We start from the raw sequence: 7,548 nt of genomic DNA, 5'->3' as shown, positions 1-7,548 counted from the left end.
AGTTTAGAAAAGAAGCCATGTGATGCAGTGAGTGGTTAGCATGGGGAGAGGAACTCATCGGTGAATTAGTAAACAGGATATGGAATAAACAAATTCAGGTTATGACTTCAGTCACAGTAGAGTTTTGAGTGACCTCAGAAGGTAAAGCAGCACTTGGAATTGCAAATGACAGCAGGCTGCTTGAATAAGCAATCTGTGTCTCCTTCTGTGTCATCCAGGGAACAGCTTGCTCTTTTGGGTGGTCACGCCTCATTGTGCCCTTAGGGACCATGTTGTGAATGGAGGCATTAAATACCTGTCAAATAAGGTAGTTTGTTTGCTTTCACTAGTATTATCTCTTTTTATTTCTTGATAGTGATTGGTGCCATGTAAGAAGTTCCATTGATCAGTTCTGATAATTCATAATTCCACATCCTACAAAAAATCATCCTATTTCTGCTTTTTTGTTTTTTTATCTGACAAAATATTTTCTCGTGTTGGTGCTAACCTAGTGGTCATTTTTATCAGAAAAGCAACTAGCACAACGAACAAGTCTGTTCCTAGCTGCTAATTACACTTCAGAAAATAATTTCCATGCCTAGTTGCATTACGCCTATTTAGCCTGGTCCGCATAAAGCGGCAGTGTAGGGGGTTTCCTCCTCAGTGACCTTACCAGTTTGGTGTATCTTTATGGTCTTGCTTTCTTTTGGGTTAAGCACAGGATTGTATCTGCATATTTCTCATCAGAGCAGTTCACTGAAGTCTGTTCCAGAGTCTCCTTCCACTTAGACTTTCAGGTTTAGGCTAGCAAAACATAAGAGCTGTATTACTGCTGTAACAGCTCCTGTTTTGTCCATGGTTAGTCACAGCAGTAAGGTCAAAAGCACTGGCCAAATTGCAACCCATCAGACATCACTTGCCCTGTGATCTTGCAGTTTAATTGGTTTCCCACTTGACCATATAACAGACTTAGTAAATGCAAACTGAAGAGAAGGTTAATTTTCAAGGAAGAATGCAAAAATCTCAGTCATCGCGTTTGAGAAATACATCCACCAGATTGTCCTCGCTTCCATCAGAACGTAGCATCTGAAAGTCTGCATCTTATTTTGGACCTCTCTAGTGTCAAAATGTTCAACAGTACCAGAAAATGCTTTCCAACCGTAAACATAGGAACTGCTTTACTGCAGAAGGGGAGGGCCGTGCACTCTTCTCTTACATTTGTGTCTGTGTTTTTCAAAGGAAGACACCAGAGGAACCATTTAGGTCACTATGACCAGTCTGCCAAAATAGTGAGGATCGTTGTTTTTGTTACTGCTCTGATGCCAGGTTAAGAACTACAAAGGTTTAGTTATAAAGGGGTTCAGAAGAGGGTACATCATTGTGCTGAATGTTCTCAGAACCTATTTCCATTGCCTTTGCAAATGGCAGCTGTGTGTTCTCAGAACTTGTCCTTCTGCCTCAGAACATCTCCATCTTTTTTGCAGCTTTCATGAATCTCTATCTACAGAACATTTTTTTAGATGTGGCTGTTTCCAACCACTTTGAATCCATTGAAGTCAATCCAGTAAAAATTGGCATAAATAACATCCATAGATACATAAAACAGGATAAAGTATACAAGCAATCCATTATGCCTCATGCTATACATTGGTTGGTATTTGCTTTTACAGGCAGGCAACCATTTGCGGATAATCATTCACTGATTGATGTTCTCAGCTGAAGCGAGTGGTGTTTAGCTCCTACTCCAGTGGGGGCAAGTTACATATTCCGTGGGTTACTCTATGGACATTTTAGATTCCGTGTTCTGGAATGGGCCTCTCTGCCTTTCTGACTGCAGATACAGGATAGATGTTCATGTCTGTTTTGTGGACAAAAAAGCTGGGAGTCTTTAAAGGAGGATGCTGGTTTTCTTTCTTCTTACTAGAGGGGTGCCTTCTGAAGCCTGTAGCTGTGCAGTAGTGGTGGAGGGAGGGTTTTTTGGCAAGTCAGCTGTGGAAGGCAACCTGTACGTGGTAGCTACTCCTGTATGAGCTGCCGTAAGGTCTAGGAGCAGCTACCCATGCCCTTCTGCCTGAAGCTGAGGATTATTTTGCCCTGTGCATCTTACGCTGACCATACTCCCTTCTCACTCAGACTGTTCATACTTTGTATTTTATTAGTCTCAAGCCTCCAAAAGAATAATAATAATAATAAAAATTAAAACTCTATCAGTCGCTATGTAGAAGGTTGGGATTTGCCTAAGAACAGAAATCTTTTTTTTTTTTCTTCCCTGTTGTACATAACGCACAAAATCCACAGCTTATTTCAAGTTGCAGGTAGGCAGTGTGTGACGAGACAGGGTATTTTTGTTAGTTCAGCTCTAATTGATTTGTCCTTTCATTGTATTAGCTCGGTTGTAGTTCATCAATCTAAACATTTTTTTCTTTAAGCACCTAATGAATAGGTGTGCCCACTTAACCTTCATGTTCCCAGACATCTTGCCCTGGTAAGCTGAATGATCTCCTTGTAGCAAATAGCCACAAATGCGTGTCTTCTGTTTGCTTTTCCCTATGGGCAGTATCATAGCAGGGACAAACCAGGTCAATTGGGCGTACAGATCTGTTATGCAAACATCTTGATGATTTCACTCAGTACAGCATCATAAAAATAGGGCTGAAAGGGACCCTGGGAAGTAATTAAAGTACCAGTCCATCTATTAGCAGAATCAACTATAGCTGTGGCATCCAGTTACTTATTTTATGGATAAGACGTTATGCATAAATAGATTATGTTATGCATGAAGTAACAGGATTTCTTTTTTTATTGTCAGAGATTTGGAATTTATAATTTATGATAGTTTAGGAAGATGGCAGAAAGCACTCAAAATAACATTTGTTTTCAGTATTTCAGGATTTACAGCTATTCCTCAGGATTATTTTAAAACAACATAAAGGATGTTTTAAATCACACTGGGTTGTCAGTGGAGCAAGGATGGCAATACATCCACGGGTGACTCTCAGTCATAAAGCGGCTGCCATCACGTTTGCTGCCTGCTACTACTCGTCCTTTAAATCTGTGCCAACAGGAGAGGCACTGTAAGAGGGAGGGGAAATTTTGTGCACTGATCGCTCTCGTGTGGTTTTCTACATTGGATTCAAAGCCAGAATGTTGGGGCTAGGATGGGGAGGTTGTTCAGAATTCTCTCAGTCTGTAGTTTAAAAGAAACCCCTAGCTTCAAATGCTTAAAAATTCAGAGTGCGTGTCTAGTTTTGCCACAGTGTATCTAGATGCTGTTCCTTGACACACTATTGCGTATAATCAGTTAAGACTGAAGCGTGAAAGCTTGGATTTTGTAATTTCACACTTTCTTTATTTACCCCAGGCAGAGCAAAACATTGTGGTCTAGGACATCCATGCCTATTAAGATTGCCATGCTTAAATAAGCATAAAATTAAATGAAGGGGAAAGAAAAATAGTTAAGATGTAACTCTTGGGCTTCTTCAGTGTCAGAAAAAACATGTTCCTTCAACGAAGTCTTTCCATGTGGCATTCTGCTTTAGAAGTCTGGTCCCTGTTCTAACCAAAAAGCCCAAGCAAAGGTTGGCTGCTGTTTTCATCCTGTACAAATCTAGAGATTCCCAGATTCAGTCAGACTTCCCCAGATATTTTCACTCTAACAAAAAAAAAAAACAAACCCAACCCAATGACACAGCTTCTTCTGACCTTCCCCCTCCCCCCCCCAACCTCCATAGGAACACTGGGCCAACAGTGGACATGTGTAAGGGCTTCGAAATGGATGCAGTTTCTGGAAATGAGAGGTATGAACTGTAGTTGCAGAAGCTGCATGAAATCTGTCTGCCTGCAAGTACTGCTTTTTATGTAGCATAAGTGAAGGACACAAGCAGCTAACGTGAGGCAGAGGAGAAATTCACCCCATACATCTAAAATCGCAATGTGGATAACTCTGCTGCCCAGCAGCCGCCACTGATCTTTACAGACCCCTATCTTTCAACTTCTTGAGGTGCCTCCAGCTGTGTCTCTGGGCAGGCTCAGAGCAGTCCCAGCATGGGTGGTTTGATGTTTCTCTTGCACAGACTCTGGATAGATGGTGTCCTTCTACCACGGCCTCCTGAGCCTCTCGGCATGCAGGAGGATGCCTTACCCACCAGGAGATAGCTTCAGGTTAGCTGTCAGAAAGGTAGACAGGCTGTGTGACTCAGCTTTTTCCACTAGAGTTTATTCCATGATGCAGCAGAGTATTCACGGTGCCTTTGGGAAGAGATGAGAGGGACTGTGGCCATACAGGCATAGTGGTCGTGTTTGTCACCTCCGAGAGGAGAGCGCTGGCTCTGGTGTCTGCTTCTGAGGCTGGGAACTAGGCATTTATGTGCCTTTAAGATGTGGACCTGGGCCTCAGTCCGTTGTGAAGCTTCACTGCAAACCGTTCCTGGAGGGTGGAGGTCTGGAAGTCCTCCCCTGCCAGCCCACAGCCAGACACGGTTACCATCGCTTAAAAATCCTCAGAGATTCAAATGCAGCATAACATCTGTTTGTCATCTTCTAGCGTCAGGAGGTGTAAGCGCACCCTAAAGAGTTGTCCATCCACGTTTTCTTAATTGAGCTCTTGCTCATTTCTGCCGCAGCTGAAGACAGGAGTTCATCCTCTTAAACCAGAGCTCTGACCAGGGCAGTTTAAGGATGGACTTCTAAATTTCAGCAAATGGTTTATTCAGAAACAAACACATGGGACTGAACTCCTTCAGTGTTATGTAGAATGCTCCAGAAAGTCAGATTAATATGGTTTGTATACTTAGCAAATCCTATACTCTAAACTTTTAGTAAGGTGATACACTTTAGACTGCAAAAATGCTATGCCTTTATGGCACCTGGAAAGACCAAAAGTGTAAAACTTAGGAGCTATTGAAGCTTTCCCCTTACAAAAATCTATCTTCGCAAACTAATTTCTAATAAGGAGTAGAGAATCATCTTTTGCTTTCAACAGTGCAAGTTTAGAATTCAGCATTATGGATTATTTAATGAAAGCTAAAGTTAAAAATGACAGGAATATTTGCAGGGAAAGAACGAGACACATTGATCCCTCAGAAACAAAGAGGTATTTCTGGTTCAGCTTCTGAGCCCTTTCTTCTCTGGCTGTTGGCTAGCAGCTTGGCTGTGGAAACTGAGGAAAAAGAATGCTATTTGGAAGAGAACTGAGTTTCTGCAATGAAAATGGGATGAACACCAAATGAGTGAAAGGTTGTTCTATGTTTACATGAATGTCTATTATAAACATTATTTTTAGGGACAGGCCTCGCTGCTTGTGGCTGCTTCTTTGCCAAATCCTTTCCTACCTTAGGTATACAATGAGTGCTGCCTCTTGGTTATGATGAGTTCTCATCATACGAAAACTCAGATCACAAATGATAGATTTTGTTAGTTTTCCCTTGGCTGATCGGAAGTTGCCCTCAAGTTCCAAAGAGATTTTGAATACACAGATGGTGAGCAGAAATCCTTACTGTGTCAAAACCAGTGATCCCATTCTGTCAGTGTCAGAGAAGCGATCCATCAGAAAATGAGCTTGGCTTCAGCTTTTCTGGCTCTGTTATTTGTTAAGATGCAGTGTTAAATGGTTATTGCCGAGTCTCATCTGTACAGTACGTACAGCAGAGAGGAAGCAAAACGCACTGCGTCGAAGTCTATCTTGATGTCACTTCAAAATTAACCTATCAATTTGCAATTTAGCTTTTAAGGGAGGTTAAAATGCTAAACTCTGGTAATAGTTGCACATGGACGGACCTCAACCAAAAACTGCGGCAAAAGCTACAGATGACCATCTGGATTCAAGTTCACAGCTGGAGGATAAATTTAAAGAACACACTTAAGCAATTTTAACCCAGATTGGTCGGGAACCAATTTGCGGTCTTGAATTTGGGTCCCGAGGTTTAGTTTCTATTGTACGTGTACTGGTACTGGCTCTCATCATAATACGTTGGTGCAAGCTCTTCGTTATGCAACAGTAGATGTAATTTTAATGCAACTCTCGAAACCTTTGCAACAAATTTTTGTGGAAGATATCTAACAGCCAGAAATTCATGTTACTAACATAAGCTTGACAAAATATTTTAAAATGATATAAAATTACAGATGGTCCTGTTTTACAGGACAGGTTGTTTGTAATACATGAGAGACAAATGTTGTGCTTTTGCACAGAAAAAAAAAAAAGTCCATACATTTACATGTTTTTACTTTAAAAAGGAAATGCTTAAAGCCAATTATTCTGTTCTTTTGACTGCCTCTCCTCACTAATGTTACATGGAAAATAAGAACCATAATACATGAATTTTACAAGTGTTAAATGCAATTCCATAAAAACATTGTGAGAATCTTTAGTTGTCTCTCGGCTATCCCCATTGCAACTGGACTGTGTGCTACTAACAATTTTATTTTTCCTGTGCTGAGAGTAAAATTCTAACGCCACATTGACCCAGCTGAAGGTAAAATGCTTGTTGACCTGAGTTCTGCTTAGAGACCCAAATGTTCAGAAATGATTGACAGCAAGTTTCTGCGGTTCATCTTTGGCCTCTACTCAGCTGCTTAGTTGGCTGTGGTGGGTTTGCCAAGAGCTAACTGCTCAAAGGTTAGCAGGCAGGTGTAACAATTTTCTGAATACAAACTATGCTCTTAGGTGTGCCGGATCCTGTGGAATGAATATGAACAGATGGTGGCAAAATTTTAGTAATGTATGTTTATAGATAATGCTTAATTTAATTTGTTTTGAATTAAATGAATCATTCAATCATTGAATAATGAATTTTCATTGAATACATAAATTGACACATGATGTTATGAAGGTGAAAAAATAAATTAGATAAGTTTAGGGATTCATTATCAGCTGGTGTCTATTAAGGAGCATATTAACTGCACCCTCTATCACGTGAAGCCCACATTCCTCCCTCCCTCCCCAAAAGAAGACTTATTAGAAGCTCTGTTAATGAGATAAGTACATAATTGCTTTATTTTTACTTTGTTTTCTTAAGCCTCCACTAGTGGTCACTGTTGGGGACAGGGCACAAAGTTAAACGGATGTCAAACACCATTGCTGTGGAGTTTAAAGAACAGAGTGGTCTCCTGAGCATTATGGAGCTTTTATTTGTTGGGTTTTTTTTTTCCTCTCTATTTTTGTCTGCAACAAAATGAACAGATCCCAAAAAGGAGTGAGGAAGTGATAAGAGTGATAAAGAAAACACATATTTTGCAGAAATGCTCTAAAGAAATAAAATTGTTGTTGACAGGCAACATATATGAGCCTACATCAGGGCTTAAAAAGTTACCACAATATTAATTAGAGAGAGAAAAAGCATTAATAAAAAATGTTTTTCATGCACGCTTGGTTTTCTAGCTATTGCTTGCTTTCTGTGTAGAATCCAAGCGGCTTGCCTTGCGTTTTCTGTCTTGGTGGGAGGTTTGGTCTCCTTCACCAGGCACTTTCTCCTTAGCACCGTTCGTTGGCTCTTTATCAGGGTCCGTTGGAAGGAAGTTCACTCACGGAGCTGGAGCATCTCTGAACATATCTTAGTGATCTTTTACAGC

Source organism: Opisthocomus hoazin, chromosome 3 (assembly GCF_030867145.1).
Source record: "Opisthocomus hoazin isolate bOpiHoa1 chromosome 3, bOpiHoa1.hap1, whole genome shotgun sequence".
NCBI classification, from domain to species: domain Eukaryota; kingdom Metazoa; phylum Chordata; class Aves; order Opisthocomiformes; family Opisthocomidae; genus Opisthocomus; species Opisthocomus hoazin.
This window is presented reverse-complemented; position numbering follows the sequence as displayed.